At 39.7% G+C, this 22,272-nt stretch overlaps 1 protein-coding gene across 1 annotated transcript in view; it reads left to right on the top strand.

Moving 5' to 3' along the window:
* ANKFN1 (ankyrin repeat and fibronectin type III domain containing 1) overlaps window positions 1-22,272 on the top strand; it is a gene marked incomplete at both ends in the record, with an annotated part of 278,167 nt that overhangs the window by 87,036 nt on the left and 168,859 nt on the right. The window contains one exon of the mRNA XM_082603573.1: window positions 14,545-14,679. The remainder of the gene's footprint in view (window positions 1-14,544; window positions 14,680-22,272) is intronic.

Raw genomic sequence — 22,272 nt, 5'->3', positions numbered from 1 at the left:
ACTCATCATAATAAAGGCCGTATATGAAAAACCCACAGCAAACATCATTCTCAATGGTGAAAAACTGAAAGTCTTTCTTCTAAGATCAGGAACAAGACAAGGATGTCCACTCTCACCACTCTTATTCAACATAGTTTTGGAAATCCTACCCATGGCAATCAGAGAAGAAAAGGAAATAAAAGGAATACAGATTGGAAAAGAAGAAGTAAAACCTTCACTGTTTGCAGATGACATGATACTATACATAGAGAATCCTAAAGATGCCACAAGAAAACTACTAGAGCTAATCAATGAATTTGGTAAAATTGCAGGATACAAAATTAATGAACAGAAATCTCTTGCATTCCTATATGCTAACAGTGAAAGATCAGAAAGAGAAATTAAGGAAACAATCCTATTCACCATTGCAACAAAAAGAATAAAATACCTAGGAATAAACCTCCCTAAGGAGGTAAAAGACCTGTACTCAGAAATCTATAAGACACAGATGAAAGAAATCAAAGATGACACAAACAGACAGAGAGATGTACCATGTTCTTGGATGGGAAGAATCAATATTATGAAAATGACTATACTACCCAAAGCAATCTACAAATTCAATGCAATCCCTATGAAACTGCCAATGGCATTTTTTACAGAACTAGAACAAAAAAAAATCTTAAAGTTTGTATGGCAACACAAAAGACCCCAAATAGCCAAAGCATTCTTCATAGGAAAAAACGGATCTGGAGGAATCAGACACCCTGACTTCAGGCTATACTACAAAGCTACAGTAATCAAGACAACATGGTACTGGCACAAATACAGAAATATAAATCAATGGACCAGGATAGAAAGCCCAGAGATAAACCCACACACCTATGGGCAACTAATCTATGACAAAGGAGGCAAGAATATATAATGGAGAAAAGACAGTCTCTTCAATAAGTGGTGCTAGGAAAACTGGGCAGCTACATGTAAAAGAATGAAATTAGAACACTCCCGAACACCATACACAAAAATAAACTCAAAATGGATTAAAGACCTAAATGTAAGACTGGACACTATAAAACTCTTAGAAGAAAACATAGGAAGAACACTCTTTGACATAAATCACAGCAAGATCTTTTTTGATCCACGTTCTAGAGTAATGGAAATAAAAACAAAAATAAACAAATGGGACCAAATGAAACTTCAAAGCTTTTGCACCATAAAGGAAACCATAAACAAGACGAAAAGACAACCCTCAGAATGGGAGAAAATATTTGCAAATGAATCAATGGACAAAGGATTAATCTCCAAAATATATAAACAGCTCATGCAGCTCAATATTAAAAAAACAAACAACTCAATCCAAAAATGGGCAGAAGACCTAAATAGACATTTCTCCATCGAAGACATACAGATGGCCAAGAGGCACATGAAAAGCTGCTCAACATCACTAATTATTAGAGAAATGCAAATCAAAACTACTATGAGGTATCACCTCACACCAGTTAGAATGGGCATCATCAGAAAATCTACAAACAAGAAATGCTGGAGAGGGTTTGGAGTAAAGGGAACACTTTTGCACTGTTGGTGGGAATGTAAAGTGATACAGCCCTATGGAGAACAGTATGGAGGTTCCTTAAAAAACTAAAAATAGAATTACCATATGACCCAGCAATCCCACTACTGGGCATATACTCAGAGAAAACTGTAATTCAAAAAGACCCATGCACCCCAATGTTCATTGCAGCACTATTTACAACAGCCTGGTCATGGAAGCATCCTAAACGCTCAATGACAGACAAATGGATAAAGAAGTTGTGGTACATATATACAATGGAATATTACTCAGCCATAATATTACTCAGGAATGAAATTGGGTCATTTGTAGAGACATGGATGGACGTAGAGACTGTCATACAGAGTGAAGTAAGTCAGAAAGAGAAAAACAAATATCATATATTAACGCATATAGGTGGAATCTAGAAAAATGGTACAGATGAACCAATTTATAAGGTAGAAATAGAGACACAGATGTAGAGAACAAACATATGGACACCAAGGGGGGAAAGTGGGGTGGGGTGGTGGTGGGATGAATTGGGAGAATGGGATTGATGTATATACACTAATATGTATAAAATAGATAACTAATAAGAACCTGCTGTATAAAAAAATAAAATTCAAAAAAAAATTCTAAACATAAAAAAATTATCCAAATATTATAACTTGTAAAATACTTTTAACGGGTCAGGAATAATTGCATCAGTAATAGATCCTCTCAAAATTAAAAAATATTTTTGAGATTCACTTATATTTTCAAGTAATATTCCTCAGAATGACTAAACCACAATTTGTTGATCTATTATCCTATTGATGACATTTGGTCTGTTTCCAGATTGGCTATTTTGACCAAAGCTACTATAAGTACTCTCATACAATTTTTTTTGTAGATATTTATTTTCCTCTCTTTTGGGTAAAACCCAAGGTAGAATTGCAGTCATAAGGTATATTATATTTAACTTTATAAGAAACTGCCAAACAGTTCTCCAAAGTTATTATACCCTTTCATACTCCCTTTAACAATCTACGTGCATTCAGCCAGTTCTCACCATCCTCACTAAAGTTTGATGTTAGCCATTGTAGTAGGTGTAGACTGGTATCTCATTGCGGTTTTATTTTGCAATTCTCTGTTGACTAATGAAGTTGAGAGCCCTTCCATGTGCTTAGTGGCCATTTGTATATCTTCTGTTGTAATGTGTCTATTCAAGCATTTTGCAGGGTAACTACTGTTAATTCCAGTTTATAGATAAGAAAATTGAGTCTCCCAAAGTCAAGTGGCTTGCCAAAGATTCACAGCTAAAACGTAGCAAACTCAAAATCCTTTAGTCGCATTTCCTTACTCTAGCTGGTATTTCATTTCCCAAGTACTGTACTTTTCAGCGGATCCCTGACCCCAGTTTCCCTCATCTGCAACAGTCTACAGTGCCTGAGGGCCTGTTAGACAAGGGTGTGGTAGAAGAAGGTACAGATGTGGGGAAAGGAAAGCAGTAATGATGTTACATTAAATGAAAGCAACTGTGGTCCTTTTTCAAACAAAACTCTAAACCATTTCATTCTACCTCTGGGGTCCTTGTGTGATGCCTGATGCCATCTCAGAAAGGAATCTACTCTCAGTCTCAACTGCTCAGTGCTACCAAGCTCAAAATAAACTCTTCTTGTTCAAGGGCAAGTGCATTTCACCGGGCTACATGTAATTCTCTTCAGCCTATGTAGTCTTAATTTAATCAGTTAAAATATAGCCACAATTTCTCCCACCCATATGTTGCATTGCACTAAATTAATATTTGGTTGATGAAGTATAAATGCTCCTAAGTGCTTGATTTTCTCACTTATGTATCTAGAGGAGATGGTGAATCTGTAGTGTGGTGTGTGTTAGTGTTTGTATGTGCATGTGTGTTTTAATTTAAGAAGTAAATGCATTTTGGAGGTGGACTCTAAGGAAAATCCCTACTTTTCTTTGATGCTGAAGGTAAATTACTGAACGAGCAGTGAGAATGAATAACTAGCTTTGGTTGTGTTTGACATGCTGAGTTTAAGTGTTGAGGATCTGAGAAATAAGTGGAACTTTGTGACCTCCTTTTCAAACCAAGCAGAGACTATCCTAGCTAGATTGGCAGCGCAGATGGAAGATGCCTGTCGCAGTCTTTTTAATCCTCTCTGAGCAAAGTCTTAGATTTTCCCCCCAAATAATGAATGAAGTGAATAAGCCATTGAGCCTCTAATTCCATTCAGCGCCTTTGCTCTCTTGCGAGGTGCATCCGGTAGGTCTGACAATGCCATAGAAGAATTACATTGAGTATTTGGCGTATGTCGTCCTTGAAAAAGCTCTGCTGAGCAAACTTACAAAGTGGCCAGGGCACCCCATTTTGCCCCTCCTGTGTCTGCTCTCATGGGATTTCAGAGTCTGGGACAGAGTAAAGAAAGGGACGTGGGACAGAAGTCTGAAGAGAGAACTAGGCCAGGAATAAAAGAGCTGTGCCAACATCTGTAAGGGGAAGATGGGAATAATAGCAATGAAGCTAAGTTTTAACAGGATGAATCTATAAAGCCTTCTTTTAAAGTATTATTACAACTTCTTTAACTTTATTTTTATTTCTTCCTGCTTTTCTTTCTTCTTCAATTCGTTAAGTACTTCTTTGGTGCTGTGTGCTTTAGGTCAGATGCTACTGACATTTGCACAACAAACTTGATCTGGCATTTTTAGGAGAAAGGGAAAGAAGTTTTTCTCTTCTGCTGAGAGAAATTTTAATGGGTAAAGTGACATTTACGGTCCAGTGTTTAAGTGACAGTGTAGACTACCTTTATAATTGCTGGGTCCTGTCCCACAGCTATAGGCCTTCATTATTATGTTTGAATGAGCAAATACAATTAACGTCTTCACTTTTCCTTTACCTTCGTATTTTGAATTCTCAGCTCTTTGTGATTATTTACAAAGACTTATGTCTTCTCTACTAAGATTCTGATGTCGTGAAATTATGGAAATAAACCATTTGTCAAACTGGTGAGGTATTCCTTGTGGGGATAGGCAGGTAAGCCATCTGGTGAGGACTGGATCCCAGGCCATCCACACAGCTATCATCTAAGAAACACTTGGGCTGCAAAGTAAGTGGAGAAAGCAACCTGGAAAAGATGGCAGGCTTCTTCAGAGATTTATTTATTTATCAGTTAACCGAGGATAAGAGGACCTGTTGTGAAATTTGGTCTTAGGCACTGAGAATTCAACTTAAATCTGGACATAAACTCTAAACAGAAATATTCCTGGAAGAGTTTATGAAAATCCATTTTTGGCTGGCACTCAGGAGAAAAAAATAAATGAGGGTGGGAGGAGGAGAGTTTTCTCTATGGCTTGACTGACCACCAAAACTACCCAGAGTATTACTCATGCAAATCACTCTTCACTGAGTGAAGACCTAAGGTAATCAAAGGATCAAATGCTCCCATGCAATATGGTAAGCGTATACAAAAGCATCAGTCCTACCAATAGAAGCATCTTGTTGACTTTATCCAAAGAAAACATGAATAGATATAGGGTTCTATTAATGAGGGAGGCACATCTGCATTATTTATTTTTTAAAAAAGAAAACATTCCTGATAAATAACACATGTGTTATAAGCAGATTTCAATGCACTCTAGGGAAAGAAAGCTCACCTATATTGGTTCTGAAGTATCAGATCATACAGTGGACCCTCCATACCTGTGGGTTCCACATCTGTGGATTCAACCAACCACCAATGAAAAATATTCAGGAAAAGAATTCCCAAAAGTTCCAAAAAAGCAAACAAATTTGTCATGAACCAGCAACTATTTACATAGCATTTACATTGTATTAGATATTATTAAATATCTAGAGATGATATAAGATATACAGGAGGATGTGCATAGGTTATATGCAAATAGTACACCATTTTTTATAAGGGACTGGAGCATGGAGGGGGCAGGAGGTTCCTGGAACCAATGCCCTGTGAACACAGAGAGACAACTGTATTTCCGGTACAAACCAAGAGCAGCTGTTTAGAAATAAAGCAATTTGTCTTTGCGGCAGAGATACTCTTTTATGTGCTAAGTGCTCTTAGTAGCCTTTTGATATCATAGCATGCTAGAGCCAGAAGTGCCCTTCAAGATCTTCTAGTTTGACCCCTTCAACTAATAGAGGAGAAAGCTAAAAGTGTTCTTTTTTCAAAAAAAAAAAAGGTGGGGGGGCGAGAAAATCTTTCAGAAGATTCTAGTTGATGTCAAGACACTACATATCAACCTGCTCAGACACTTCTGCAGAAAGGGACAACTCAACATGCCTTCATCTTTGACTCATAAGAAAGGTGTAAATTCCAACCATGTCGTTGGCTTTCCTGCTGGACTGTGGCTGATTTTGAAGTTAACAGAGTTAAAGAAGCCCATTGTGAAGTGTTTGTTTGGAAGGTTAGAATCTAAACTTACACTCCCTTGTCATGGTTATTTTTTTTTTTTAAGAAGATGACAGATTGGAGTTGCAGGAGGAGAGAGAATCCACCCATACTAGGAATAAAAGGATGCTCTTTCTGGTTTGTTATTGTTACTGTTGTTTTCCATGTGCTTCTGGGGATATCAGGTCGAGTCTGGGAATGTGGTGGATAACATGACAACAATTTCCTTCCTGGGATGTCCCTGAATGGCCAGCACAGTCAACATGTAATCAGACAATCTACAGCTGCACTGTTGCTGCTGACAACTTCATTATGCCTGTGTTATTCAGCTGGGTAATTCATTTCCCAAGCACGGCTATATCTCCTGATATGCCTAATGAGTTGAATGTAATTTTGTAAGCTTTTGAAGATGAATGTCTACTCTTGTGTTTAGCTTTGTCCTAATATGGGGAACAATGATAGCCACCATTAGGAAACAGCATTGTAGCATTCTGCTTTTTAGTGCAGGTTGGGTCTCCAAACCACAAAGGCAGGAAACATTAGTGATTGGAATGATACACTAGATGTGGGTCACTTAATGTCCTTTGTAATGGCTTTTTTGCCTGCCTCTGCATTTAACCTTCCTATGGCCAGGGCATTCTACAAAATACAGTGGCCTTGCCAAGGATATAAAATTAGCTAATTAACGGTTCCAGGGATGTGGTGGGCTTTGGCAGTCGCTTACCAATGCTGTCCTGAAATGGAAGAACTAGAGGAGAAATAAGAAATGTGACCGATGTGTAGTATCCAACACCCAAGCTGCAATTTTTCTTTAAACTAGGAACAAAGTATAAAATGCATTCCTCTGAGTTCTCTTTAATTCAGTTGAATTAAACATATATGCATTGAATAACATCAATGATCAGCAATGATGATGCACAGGGGCCCCATCCTTGAGCTGAGAGGCAAATCCAATGGTCAGTGAGGTCTGAGTCCTGCCCTCCTAGAGATCTCAATCCAGTAAAGAAAGGAGAGCCCCAAGTAACTCTAACAACGTTAGACTGTGCTGAGAGCACTAAAGCAGTTACAAATACCACAGTGAAACAAGAGAAAGACACTCCATTTGGGGAACATAAAAGAGAAAGTTAACATGCAGTCTCCAAAGCCTTCTACCTTCCAATCTGAATTCTTTTGAGAGATGCCGCTCTCCTGAGAATCTTACTTAAGTCAACTTCTTAGCTCTGAGAGTTAGGACTCTTCCTCTTATCTGATTTCTAAGTGCTTTTCAGTTGTCATTGATGATGATCAGTTCCAAGTATCCCAAAAGAAAATGGAGAAGTCAACATAAAGATAGTTCTAAGCATCTTTCAGCTTGCCCTTTTTTCTACCACCACACCTGTTTTCTTGACTTTATAAAAGTAAATCCTACTAGGCAGACTCTTATTGGCAGCTAGAAAATAGAGATAGATTCTGTGCTAATACTTTTAACTACATATTTTTTATATTAAGATTTTCTTTCCAAAAAAAAAAAAAGGAGGAGGAGGAGAAAGAGAATACATAGGAGTAGGAAGAAGTGGAGGAAGAGTAAATTCAGAAGTCATTTATCCTTCAGTATTCTGGCTCATCAGCTTGACTACTTTGACATGCATATTGAACCCTTATAAAAGTCCTTATGGACTCCAGTTTCCATGCTTCCTGGTGAAGATTCATATGATTTGATGGGTAGGTGTATATGTACGTAAGGTTTTGAAACCATGTAGTCTGCCAGTTGCTTTATTGTCCTGATCTAAGCACACTCTTTCTCTGAATTATAAACACATGAACTATCAAACTCTAGGGCATTAACAGTTTCATTTTTTAATTATTTTAGGATTCTACACAACATTCTTAAAGTAAGTAAAGACACAAAAGTCTCTTTGATTTTGAGTTGCAAACAAAAGACCTCCCCAGAGAAATAGCCAGAATGAATGTTGTGAATGGAGAGGAGTCCCAGTGTCTCTGGGAGGGTTCATTGTCCTCCCCTACAGCCTCAGTACAGTCCAAATTTCACTCTTCAGAGGCATGATCACGATCCGTTTAGCCACCCATGTACTGTAAATGCTCTTCTTTATGATAGAATGTAGATGGCCTTGGGGGTGGCTGCGAGGAGAAGTAACCTGTGCTAATTCCTCTTGGAGAGATTTAGGTGAATGCTGCCACCTATTGATAGGTGAAATATATGCCACAAATTCCTACTCTGACATGGTATTGTGCTAATTAATGTTTATCAGAGCAAATCTCATTACTCAGTTGGCCAAAACATTTTAACAGCCCTAAGTTCATAATTCTTCATGTATTTGTCATTAAAAAATAAGTACGTTATACTAATTTCAGACAACCCACAAACTCTATTTCTGGGAAGAGGCAAAGGAGTGAGGTAAAAATGTCATGAGTTTTGCAATCAGAGATCTGGGTTTGAGTCCCAGCTCAGCCCCTTAGTGCACACAAACACGTTAACTAATCTCTCTGAACCTTAGTTTCCTCATCAGTAAAAAGTGGATAATCCTCTTTGTGTGAGGATTCAGTGGTACTGCTGCATGACACACAGGAGGTATTTGATAAATGGCAGCATTTATTATTATTTTTTCACTGAGTTATTAAAAGTAACTATTTCTGATGCAATGATTGGTAATATGACAAACCACATCATGTTTCAGACTCTGGTGAACTCTTCTGCGTGGTTCAGTTATCCTTCGGCAATGTTACTTGTCTAGCATAGTATCTTTGACATTCAAAATTAGGACAGTGTGAACATAAATATTAGAACTTTAAGTGTGCCAATTGAGAAAATGAGGATAAATGAGCTTCATTACCAAACGTCTCCGGACTGCCCTAGAGGATATATGGGGCTGAGCAGATAAAGAATTATGATAAAACTTTAGAGCTGCGTATAAATGGGGCTTTGTGACCTGCTGGATAAGGTTGAGACTTAGAGCCAGACCTAGGAGGTTCACATTCCTTCCTCTGCATGGTGTGGGGATCCCGGGCTCACACAGACAATAGGGGATTCATAGCTTGAGAATTCTAATGATGACTGAAAGGAGGGTGGCAGCCAGAACAAGAAGACTTTTCAGAAGCAGGACCCTGATTATCACATCGGTGCTACAGCCCAGCGAGAGGCTGCTGAGAGGCCGAATGAAGCCGTTCTTGGAAAGCTTTCAGTGAAGTGTTTGTAACCTCCTTAAGAGAATCCCATTTCTCAAAAATGCAACTCTGGAAAATCTCACATGATTAGTTCAGATAAACACCCTGTCATCAAATCATACTAGAAGTCATACGGACCATCTCTTTTTGAAGAGTCTTTTTGAATGTCATGAGTCTAAGTTTCCAAGACTTAGAGAAAAAAATCCAAAAGAGGGTTTCTCAGGATATTTGAGGACCTTTACTTTTAGTCTGAAAGGTCAACTGGCGCTTAAAACAAAATAATCAAGAAATACCATGCCTATGAACAGTCTGCACCTTTTGAAAAGGTCTGCTTGGGACTGAATAGCCAATGCCCTCCCCCACCCCTTTTTCTTTTTTCTTTGGGGCTTAGAAATTGAGAGGGAGGAGGAGGAAGAGTTTCACATTCATTACTAACAACTTCACACATAATAAGCATGTTCAGATACACCCTGGGGTGTTAGTTTTCTTTTCCTATTTTTTTGTCTCCTTTTTGGCAGCTTTTCCTATTTTTTTTGTCTCCTTTTTAGCAGCTTTCGATAAGTAGCACATTTTAATTTTGAAAAAAGAATCAGAGCCGTTACTGAGCAGCCTCGCCCTAAGGAAGGTCAAGAGATTAGGGAGCGGAAGTAGGCTGGCCAAACTCTTTACTGACCACAGTAAGGGACTGCCGCTTTCTTCCCATAATTTAATTTTGGGACTCTGATGAAAAGGCACCCCCTTAAAAAAATCTTCGCTGAGAAAAAAGGAGTGAAAAATTGTTAGAAAATGGTCATCAGAAAGTGATCAATTTAAATGTGTCTTACAAACAAACCACATGGAACTAACCGCAGGGCAGACATGCGTTTGCAATGGACATTCTCAAAATATGGGCATGCTCTTGCAGGAGACAGTGGACATTAGTAGCTTCTGACGTTAGTGGATTTTGGCCTAATTTCACAAGTGTCCTGAAATTCTAAACGTTGCACTTCACAAATCAGAGAACAGTACAGTACTAAAAGGAATCTTTGAACTTAACTGGCCCAACTCCCAGTTTTCAAGTGGGAAAACTGAGACCTTGTGATAGAAAGTAACTTGCCCAAGGTCACACAGCTGGTGAGGAGAGCTCAAGGTCTCAAGCTCAAAGTCCCCATCCCAAACCAGGGTTCTTTCCACTGAGCTAAACAGCCCCAAGATGGGAAACTGCAAACCCTCACATTTAATCGGGAAATCTTCTTTCAAGGGAAATTCTACACCCTTCCCCTTGCAAATGGCCCTATGTGTTGCCAGAGGTAGTTCGTCTGCCACAGCCTCTACTGACTTTTTTAGTTGCTGCTGAATGGCTTCTTCGAAGCAGTCTAGGCACATTCACCTGGCTCCAAGGATTCGGTCTCCAGCTCTCTTCTCTGTCTTCAAAAGGTGCTCACAGCACTATGTGAATGCCTAAATTATCTCTATGTTTGTGTACGGGGATCGATATCACTGTCATCTGCCATCATGCAAGTTGAAACTCAACTTCTTTCTCCATTTCACTTCCTCCACCTGACCTGCTGACAAATCCTTTAAGTTCTGCCTCCAAAGAGTGTCCCATGTTCATTTCCTAATCTACACACTCACAGGCCCTCACTATCAATGTCCTCCTGCTTCCAGGTTCTTACCACTTCAGTTCATGGTCCATGATGGCTAAACTTAGAGGGATCTTTAATCAGCTGCACTGACATTCTCCTGCTCAAATCTCTGTCACCTATACGATAAAGCCCAAACTCTTTAATGCAGTGTTTGAGTGTTCTCCATTCTAGCCCCTGTCTACTTTTGGAACCTAAATTCCATTAGGTCCTCCCATCACCATTTACTCCAGCCCAACAGGACTACTTGTCAATCGCCAAATATTCTAGGAATTCTGTGCATTGTCTCCATTCCCTTCTCTTCTTTTCAACCTCCAGAGGTCTTCGTTCCTCCAGATCCAGTTTAAATGCAACCTTCTCTGTAAATCTTTCCTAAGCATCTCAGAAGGAAGTGATGATTCTTTTGTGCGCCCTTAGCACATTGCTCATACTTTTTTATGACACATTTACTTCTGCCCTGTATTATAATAAGTTTCACCTCTCTCACTAAATAGATCTCTTTTATCTTTCAAAAGATGTCTCATTCAACTTTGTACCCCTCCTCACCGTACTGTTTCATCCAATGCTTCGCATATAATAAGTGCTTTTCTCTTAATATTTATTGAGCATATACTATCTGCAAGACACTAGGCCAGGCGGTGTAAAGGCTGGAGGAAGAAAATTTGAAAAATAAGTAAAATGCAATCCCTGTCTTCAAAGGAACTTTAATCAGTGAGACATGTTCACGAATAACCTAAGCAAGTGAACTAACCGTGGGGGTGGAGCTGGGTGGAGGGGAAGTGCTGAGCATGGAACAAACATTCTCAATGTTCCAAATGAGAACACTGATATTATGATGTGGAGGGTGGGGTGATGGGGGAGGCGCAGAGAGAAAGAAAGGGCAAGCCTGCTTTTAAACGCCATCTCTGAGCTGTGGTCATTATTAGAGTCGTGTCTAGGTCTGGCTGATCCAACCCATCCTTCCCCCAATATCAAAGTAATCTTCCTAAAGCAAGACTCTGATCATTTAATTCCCTGTTCAGATGTTTGTTGTTGAATGAATCAGCATCAAATAATTGCAGGTTTATGTTAAGTGTTATGGAGAATACCAGTTTGTAGAAATGAGACAAACTCCAGGAAACAGCTGGAAAACAAAAAGCAAGAACATGCTGTGAAAGTGCTGAGGGGTATGGGGACAAAGTAAATGTGTGATCAGTATGGGCTGAGATTAATCGAGAAGGAATAATCAGAGGAGACAAGCATCTAACAAGAAAAGTTATATGTACTAAGTGAACTTTAGGGTTCCTTTCAATTCTCAGACCCCTGTTATTCTTTGAGATGGTTTATTCATCATTCAATAAATTCATGCTAAGCCCTTCAACAAAACACTCACTGAATATTTTTTGAGCACCTTCTATGTGCCAGGAACTCTGCTAGACACTGGAGATAAAGCAGTGAATAAAAGACTTTGCACTTAAACTCTTACAGTAAAATGGGGATGATTGATGTTAAACAAGTAAATGCAAGAAAATGTGATGGATATAATGATGGGAGGGTAAAAGGTCCTAGAGGACCACAGGGTGGGGACCCTAATAGCCCAGGGACTAGGAAAATATCCCTGAGAGATGATGTTTGAGTCAAGACTCTAAGGCCGTACATGCGTTAGCCAGACAAAAGGGACTGAGCATTCAGACAGAAGAAAATCATATGCAGAATTCTGGAGTTAAGAGACAGCATGGCATGTCCAAGGAACTGAAAGACATTCAAAAAGGCTACAGCATGGAAGGCAAGTAGGAAGGTGGTAAGAACTTAGGCTAGAGGGATAGGCAGAGCCAGATTATGGAGAATTTTGCTAAAGTATGTTTGGGAGTTTCTACTTATTGGCAGGCTTTTCATAACATTAAAGTATTTGGCACAGTGTATCTAGCCTACTAAGTAATAATAAATGTCTGTTGAGGGGTGGGTTAATAAATGAACGGATGAATGAATGGATCTCCTTTGCAATAGACACGGGCTCGTGAAATGACTCAGTCTTGAGCATTTGCTCCAGAAAGCAATGCCACTATTACAGGCGGCATCATCCCCTTAGGTTTGCATAGCAGATTAAACTAATGACCCCTGTGAGGCAGCCCCTAACCTTAGTAGAATTACTCAGAGTCACCTGGCTTACCCTAGCAGATGGAATTTAAGTCAATCTGCATTAAAGTCAAAGCTTTCCTAGAGATAAGGGTAAAGTTTTACCTGGCAATCATTTAGGCTTAAGCTGTGAAAGGGTAGCCTGACTCTTTCTTAATCCTTGATGAAAAAATAGCCTCCTCAACCTCAAGGGTGTGCATATTCCCAAATTAGATTATTTCTAGCAATGCTTCCATGGACGAATAAATTCAATGAGAGAAAGAGAGAAAAAATGTTCCAGAGAGAGAATTTCCCTTTCGAATGAGAAAAGAAAAAGTAAAACAATTGTGGAAAACTTAACGGAACTCCCCCTTTGGACACCCAGGTTTTATGTCACTGAGCCTTACCTTGGATCCCACCTCTAGAGGAGCCACTTGTTAGGGATGGGTAAGATGCTGTCTCTAGAAAGGGGGAGATTTTCAGGAATACAAGATACCATTCCAGGGATTCTAATGAATTACCAGGCCAAATATTAACACTCCACCCTCTGGTTTATAACCAAGAGACTTTCTCCTGATTTGCTACAGGGTCACATTCAACATAGGGGAGTTGATTCAGCTCCAGGTGTAAATCAGAGACCAGCATCCGTGCCTAGTAAAAGGGTCCAAAATTATTTCTGAAGCCATCACAGAAGTTAAGCTTTCATTTGCCAGAAAGAGAATCTGAATAGAGCTTTAGAAAGATTCTCAATGCTGTTGCTAGGGACGTGTGTGTATCTATGTGCGTATGTGTGTGCGTGCATGTGTGGTATTCCTATGTGCTCTCAATCAACAATGCCTCCCTAAATTTAATAAGCAGCCTGTGAAGGTCATTTGCCATTTTATTTCAGAGAGAAACATGAAAAGTGCCTACGTAAGTGGCTTTCTAGGAAATCCATTCTGTGTGTCTTATTAGTCATATAAAGCATAACGATGTGAAAGGAACCAGGTGCATCCAGATGAGGCTGGAATGGAAGCAGTGGAATCTTTTTTCCTAAGACTGAGCTTTTTGGTGTCCTAAGTCCCAAGTCTGCTGACTACTTTTTCTCAGAACCTGCTCAGGCAAAAACTCTAGCATTGGCTGAGCAGCCCCGACTGGTTTGGGAGCTTTCTAAAGATGCCCCTAATTCCTGCTGGGAGCTTGTAAAGGATTGCACATGTGCCACAAGGTGAGAGGATGTGGCTGCCACCTGTGTGCTTCTGGTCCCAAGCAGCTGTGGGAGTAAGGGAGTGCCTGGCCCCAGGAGAGCCGTGGACCATTTGCAGTTACAGACTGCTGGATGGGCTCCTGGACGCCAGACGATATTTCTTCCCTGGCAGTTAACATAGTACAAAGCTAACTGGCTGCCTCGTTTCCCCTTTGCTCATCCATGAGTAACAATCCATTTCGATTCAGTCTTGTTTGCCATGTAGCTTGTTGTCCAGGCCAGCCTTTCCTGATGGACCTCACAGTTACAATAGGCTAAAGATGTAAGGAAGTCATGGCATCATTTTACTACATGCACAAGGGCTTGAGAAATCAAGCCTTCCCAGGGCTGCAGTCCTGAGAGTACACCTAGATTCTGAGCCAGGCTGTTTCCTTCCCCTATTGTCTCCCCGTGCATCATTTGCTCTTTTGTTTTGCATTAAGAGTAGCTTAGTGATCATGGACTTCAGCTCTTGCCTGTAGTGATCCTCCTTGCATTTTGTTCTTTACACAGAATAGGAAGGAGGTTTGCTTGCTTTGCGCAGAGGCTGAGCCACAGGAGAAAGCAAAGCCAATGTGATTTATTGAATGAAATTACTGGACAATTACCAACAACTTGTTCCTCTGCTGCCTCAGACAAGCTAAACTCGTAAGTCCAATTTACTGTTGTCTTTCTTCCTGTGAATGTGGGGCTTTCTTAGTTACCGATTATTTTTTAAATGTGTATGTGTTGCTGTGGTTTAAATGATTTTAAAAATCTGCATCTTCCAAAGTTGGCTGCAGGCAGTCCATGAAAAATGCACACAAGACATACTGAGTGGTTCTGCAATAGCACATACACGTTTATGTGGCTAGGTAAGGATGGGGGTAGAGAAGCCCCATTTCTGATAATTGGTCATTTTGTTTGCAGCAAGCTTAAGGACATTTTGTGCTTGCATAACTGATTAGCATTAGCTATGAAAAATATATTATTCTTTTGTTGTGTAAGATCATTTTCCACTCGGGTTCCTGAGTGCCTACAAAATACTTGTTGGATCAGGTAAAGATGGATCCCATCATGCTGATAATCCTGAATACAAATCCAGTCATATTGCGGTCTTTAATCCAGTCTGCAGGGTGGACATCCAGAGAGGAATGCCAGCATTCCGTCCATCCTGGGTGGGCATGCTCATAAATAACATCATGATAGTGAGGTTGAGGATACCTGCCAAGGGGACACAATAGACATGCGTGCAAACCCTTGCTTGATCCACTGCCACTTTTACCCCCATGTTTCTTAAGTCCTTTACTCCACGAAGATATATGTTTGGGAGGATGCCCTAGGTTTGAAAGTGGGATATTTTGAGTTCCCTGTTACCCATGCTGGTTGTTGGCCCATCCAAGGCTGCTGGAAATACCATTGATAATCAAGGCTAAGTTTGCTTCTATGCTGGGCCCCCCAACTCCCTGTACTCTCATTTAATTTTCTCATTTCCTAAATAAGACGTAAGCCAGTTTCTGCAGAGGGGGAAAGTGAATGGAGAAAGCTGTTGCTGTTCTTACCACCACCGCCACGTCTCCTTAGTCTTTTGTTTGCCTGGCTACTGCAAGACTTTATGGCAGCATCAATCCATCTCTGGTGGGCTCAGGGTCCACATAAATGTGATATAGAATTTAATGTCTTTGGTGCAGTCTATCTGCAGTATATCATTGGCTATTCAGATGAAGTTGTGGCCTTTGGTGCTGACAAGGATGGATGATGTTGGAAGAGTGAGCAGCATGCTTCTTTAAATAAAAACCAAAGTTAAGAAATCTGAGAGATGGGTGGCGTTTTGCCTAGTAGAAAGTATCCCCAGGCCACTCAATCCCAAGAGCAGGGTCATTCTCCCACATGATTTGGCTATTTCACAAATGATGGCATCCTAACAGAAAGAAGACAGCATTGCTTAGTGGTTAGAGATGTCAGGAAAGCAAGTCCCTTTTGCTGGTTCTGAGACTAAGTGTGTGTCTTTGAGAAATTCACTTAGTCTCCCTGAATCTCCATTCCTCCACTCCTTCCATTCCTGATTGTTTCAAAGAAGATATGCTAAGCTCGATGAATGTAGTCATGAGATATTACTTAAATCTTTCTTGTTAAAGGATGTAATAGGTAATTAAGATCATTGTTCATACACTTTAATGCAGAGATCATGCATCAGAAACACACAAATGAGATTTTATGTGGGGATGAGGTGATGCCTGCCCCCTCCCCCCATCTAATGGATATGGAGTAGTCTGAAGGAACCATGATTACCCTTCGGGAATTAGAGGGGGAGATTAGAGATGAAAATGTCATTTTTTAAAAAACTTAAAATTCTGGGCTTCCCTGGTGGCACAGTGGTTGAGAGTCCGCCTGCCGATGCAGGGGACACAGGTTCGTGCCCCAGTCCGGGAGGATCCCACATGCCGTGAAGGAGCTGGGCCCGTGAGCCATGGCTGCTGAGCCTGCGCGTCCAGAGCCTGTGCCCCGCAACACAAGAGGCCACAGTGGTGAGAGGCCCGCATACCGAAAAATAAAAAAAAATAATAAAAAAAAACACTTAAAATTCAAATAAATAGGTCATGTAAATAAATTTTTTCATTATTGGTCAATAATAACTGATTTTCTATACCTAGGATGACAAGATACTGAAGGTCTTAAATGTTTGAAATAAACAAACGTGGAAATATTTGGGCGGAGTTAACTCAGGGATGAGAGAAACCCATGTATTGAATTTATGACAACTTTCAGATGTTCAAATTACCTCCATACCCATGTACATGGAATGAGCAGCTGTAAATATACTGTGATTTCGTTCTAGAAGGCTCATTTACGAAAAAAATCACACACAAAAAAAGTTCCATCTCTAGGATTGAGGTACCTGAAATTCTTTTATCAGGAATTCAGTTAAGTATTGCTGTCTTTTATTAAATACAGATATTTCTTAGGAGGAGTAATAAATTAAGCCACAAATACTTTATCATAAATGAATGTATTAAATGTTTTCCACCTCAGGGGAAACCCAAAGAATGCTGCACTAATATTATATTAATTATCCTGCTTTCTTTTGATGCCATACGTGTCTCCAAGAACTTCCCTCATAATTATTATTTCACTCTTGATCAGAAAACTAAGTAGTCTTTAGGACAAGCCAAGTCCTTTTTGTGTGGAATGCTTGGCTTAGACAATATCATCTAGGTTTCTTCTAGGCCCTTGAGAGTCACACTGTGGAAAGCTGAACTTACCATCTTTCTCCTTTAAATCCACTCTTCTTCCTGTGTTCTTTTGTTTTTTTTTTGTTTTTTAAATTATTGGTGGAACCATTATTTGGCTAGTTAGCCAAGCAAAGCTCATAGAAGTTACCTTATATTTCCTGATTCCTTTAGCCCTTCCACCCAATCACTAACAAAGCTTGGTCCATTGTACTTTCTTCATCTTTTTAATCTGTCCAGCCCTCTCCATCCCTATTGCCATATACTGTAGTTGAAGTCACCAGCTCTCACAGGGACTTCTTCAAGACCTTCAGACTTGGTTGTCACTTGTCACTCGTCCCACCACAACCCTCTCCCTTTCAAATCACCCTCTGGATGCCTCCAGAGTAATTCTATACAAATGCAAATATCAGCTTTTTCTTGAAGTTCTCTAGCGATTCCCCGTTGTGAACAGGTTGAACTCTATGCTTCTTGGAATGGCAATGCCAAGTCCTTGAGAGCCTGGCCCTGCTACCTCTCCAGGCTCCTTTCCGAAGTTCCTGGCGTGGTGGATGAAATGTACCAGTGAACGTGTCAGAGCCCAGAAAAATACCATTAGGGCTCCTGTGGACGTTGACTTACCAGCAGCACCATGACAGTTCACATTTCCATGTCCCAATCTGAGCTATTCTACCTAGAGTGACTTTTTATTCCTCCTAAATTCCTGCTCGGGCATCACCTTCTCTAATCCATTTCCCTACACCCCGTTCTCCCATGACCACCTCCTCTTACCCACGAAGTTAATCAATTATCCCTTTTGCTACTTCTTTGCCTTAGGCATTTGAGAGCAGTGTCTAGAGGTTAATTTATCAGATATAGACCCATATTACCTGGGCTTGAATCCCAGATCTGTGCCTTAGAAGTGTCCCAATTTCTTCCTGCGTAAAGTGGGGATGATAATAGTCCTTACTTCACAGGGCTGTTGTGGGATTCTGCGAACTGATATATATAAAGGCATTATTTTGAATAGTGCCTGGCTCACAGAAGGTGCCATAGAAGTAAAAGGTATTATTATTCCATAATTTCACATATCACACTATTTCATAGCCACATGCACTTGCATAACTGCCCTCCTTTTTAGCCTATGAGCCCCTTGGGATACAGGTAGGGTAATCGGCTTGTTTCAATTTGCCTAGGATTTTCCCAGTTTTAGAACTGCAAGTCCTGCAACCAGGGAAACCCCTCAGTCCCAGGCAAACCAGGAGAGCTGGTCACCCTATGAGGACCCTATCTTATTCACCTTTGAATCACCAGGGTCTATCACAGGATACATAGGTTACAGAGTAGACTATCCATAAGGGTTTACTGAACTATAGAACCAATATTAATTGCCTTTTCACTCTACCTCATAAAGATGCTGTTAAACTTCAAAAATCAGTCGTCTTCTTGCTGTGAAGTCACAGCTGACTTTTCAAAACTTGTCACTGAATAACTGAATATATTACTTTTTCTAAATGCACAGGAACTAGAAAGGGTGATTCCACCCTGTTATATATCATCAGTGTAATAGAATCGGCCACCCTTTAGCAATCGGAGACATAACTGTCATCTTAACAGCAGGGGAGAATGGGAGTGTCATACTTTCTTTTCTATCTGGTGACAGGCAGGTTGAAGTCTGAAGGTCCCTAGTTCACATCACAGCCTGAAGAGCAACCTTGTCCCAGTCAGAAATGTTCCCTTCACTGAATGTATCTGTCTACCCAGTTGTCAAGAATGGCTAGAGCTCCTGTTTCTAATATGCTTTGTCTTACAACCACTCCTAATTCAAATTGGCTCAGATCATTTTTCACAGTAAAAATACAGTAAGAAAGCCCCACAACCAAGATCCTGTGAGACAGGGACTCTGGACATGCCAGAACTCATAATGAGGACAAGATCATGTCTTCAGAATCAAGGTCTAGGAAGAAGCTGACAGGCAGCCAGACCAAGACCCCTCAGGCAGAATAACAGCAGAGTTGCTAAGAGCATGAGCTTTGGAGTCAGAGTTCAAATGCTACCTCCTCCATTTACTGACTGTAGAATCTTGTACAAGTTAATCACCTCTCTGGGCCTCAGTTTCCTTATTTGTAAAATGAGGATGTAATAACAGTACTGGCTTTCTCATAGGATTGTTATTACATTTTGTCTCAGCCTGTGAAAACAAAGCCTGAGGCACAGTCAGTTGCAAATATTCTATTAGGTATTGGGAGATATAACCTCGGGGCATCAAGAGTGAAGGGAAAAAGGGAAATGAGTCAAGGAAGGAGGGAAAACAAATACAGATGGTTTGTAACTGAACTAGCCAAGGCATCCTAAGAAAACACATATGGCTGTTTGTTTGCCTGTGACTGCTTCCAAGAAGCCTTCAAAACAGTCCACAGGGAAGGAATGGAGAGGAAATTATCTGCTGGCTACCTCCAGTCTCCTGTCTCTCATTGGTCCAGTTTTTTCCATTTCCAGATAGTATGACCCAGTCCTTCAAGTTAGACATGAGTGAAGCTGAAGCCTCCTTCCATGGGTCTGGTTGGGTCAGAGCTGTTGCAGCTCTGTCACAGCAAGCATGATGGACCCACCCTTCACTTGAGACAGCTAGTGGCATTTAGAGACAGGGTGATGGCAACAGCCAAAGCTCTCTGTTTGAGCAAGTGGCCAAAGCCCAGGGAACAGGTAGTTTTGAAATAAATCTGAAGAGACTCCACTCTCCACAGGTTATTCCCGCCATTTTGTACCTGGATTGATTAGGCTACGGTCACTCTTTCCTTACAGCTTGGCTCCAGGTATATTCACAGGGCCTCCAAAAGTGTAACTGAGATCAGGCCATAATATGTCAAAGAGCAGAAGTCTTTAATTTTCATGAAGTTCAATTTATCAATTTATTTTATGGTTTGTGCTTTTTGTGCCTCCTCTAAGAAATCATTGTCTTATTCAAGTTCACAAAGACTTTCTCCTATGTTTTCTTCTAGAAGTTTTACAGTTTTAGCTTTTGCAGTTATTTCTACAATCTACTTCATTTTAAGTTAATTTTTACATATGATATGAAGTAGGAGTTGAGTTTCTTTTTTTTTTCTGGCATATGTATACCCCATTGTTCCAGCACTATTTGTTGAAAAAATTCTTTTTCTCTATTGAATTACCTTGACACTTTTGTCAAAGATCAATTGATAACACATGTGCAGGCTATTTCTAGGCTCTCTACTCTGTTTCATTCACCTATATGTCTATCATTATGCCACTGTCTTTATCTATATAGCTATCCTTACACCAGTACCGTGTCTTGATTATTGTAGCCTTATAAGTCTTGAAATCAGGTCATGTAAGCAACTTTGTTCTTTTTCAAAGTTGTTTTGACTATTTTAGATTCTTTCCATTTTCACACAGCTTGTCAACCAATTTCAAGAAAGAAAGAAAGATAGAAAGAAAGAAAGAAAGAAAGAAAGAAAGAAAGAAAGAAAGAAAGAAAGGAGGGAGGGAGGAAGAAAGGAAAGGGAGGGAGGGAGGGAGAGGAAGGGAAGGAGAAAGAGAGAAAGAGAGAGAGAAATAGAGAAAGAGAGAAAAAGAAAGAAAGAGAGAAAGAGAGAGAGAAAGAGAAAGAAAGAAAGGCTGCTAGAATTTTGATTGAGACTGAATTGAATCTACAGCTCAATTTGGAAGAATTGGCACCTTAACAATACTAATACTTCTGATCTGATCATGAAGAAGGTATATCTATATTTATTTAGGTCTTCTTTAATTCACTCATTAATGTCATGTAGTTTTAAGTGTATAGGTCTTGCATATATTTTGCTGCATTTAGTTCTAAGTAGATTTTTGAGGATTTATTAGATTATTCTACAAAACTTTCATGTCATCTGCAAATGAAGACTGTCTTGCTTCTTTCTTTCCAATCTATATGCCTTTATCTTTCCTGTCTTACTTCACGGCAAGAATGCCTAGAACCCTAGAAAAGGTAGGATTGGACATTCTTGCATTGTTTCTGATCCTAGGAGGAAGCATTTTGTCTTTAATCACTAAATATAATGTTGACTATAGGTTTTTGCAGATTCTCTTTATCAGACTGAAGAAGTTCCCTATATTCCTGAAACTTCTTTTAATCATAAATGGATATTGAATATTATCAAATGCTACTTTATCTGCATTTATTAAGAGGACCATATGGTTTTTCCCCTTTATTCTGTTAATGTAATAAATTATGCTTGATTACACTAACTTGCTTTCCTGCAATAAACCATGCTTGATCATGATGTATTATCCTTTTTTTATATTGCTGAAGTTTATATGCTAACATTTTGTTGACATTTTTTGCCTCTATGTTCATGAGAGACATCGGGCAATAGCTTTCTTTTCTTGTAATGCCTTTTTTCTGGTTTTGGTATCAGGGCTTCAAAAATGAACCCAAATTTTACAGAGGTTTATGTAGGATTGGTATAATTTCTTTCCTAAAGGTTTGACAGACCATAACATTTAACATGACTTTTATTAAAGATTTGGGGATAAAATAATTATTAGGATGCAAAAAAATATCATAAAACCAGAAATTAGCTTTCCCATAGAAAATCTCTGCCTGGTTAACTATCTCCTAAAGTCTAGTCCTGTATCCAAGTTGCAGAGATCAGCACACCTTCAATCTGTGTCCCCTTCTCTTTGTAACTCAGGTCTCCTAATCCTCTTTCATGGAAGAAGAATATATATATTTTCTTTCTTTAGAGCAAATCCCGAGTCTTATTAAAGTCTTATTATTACTAAAATAATACCTTAAAATTGATTAATCACTATTAATCACCCATACAATGGAATACTCTTCAGCAGTAAAAAGTGAAGAACTACTAATAGACATTACAATATGGATGACTCTCAAAATAATAAAGCTGAGTTAAAGAAGCCAGGTAAAAATATAGATGGACAACAGGCACATGAAGAGATGCTCAGCATCGCTAATTATTAGAGAAATGCAAATCTAAACTACAGTAAAGTATCACCTCACACCAGTCAGAATGGCCATCATCAAAAAGTCTAC

The sequence above is a fragment of the Mesoplodon mirus genome, assembly GCF_964341445.2.
Source record: "Mesoplodon mirus genome assembly, chromosome: 18".
Taxonomy (NCBI): domain Eukaryota; kingdom Metazoa; phylum Chordata; class Mammalia; order Artiodactyla; family Ziphiidae; genus Mesoplodon; species Mesoplodon mirus.
This window is presented reverse-complemented; position numbering and strand designations above follow the sequence as displayed.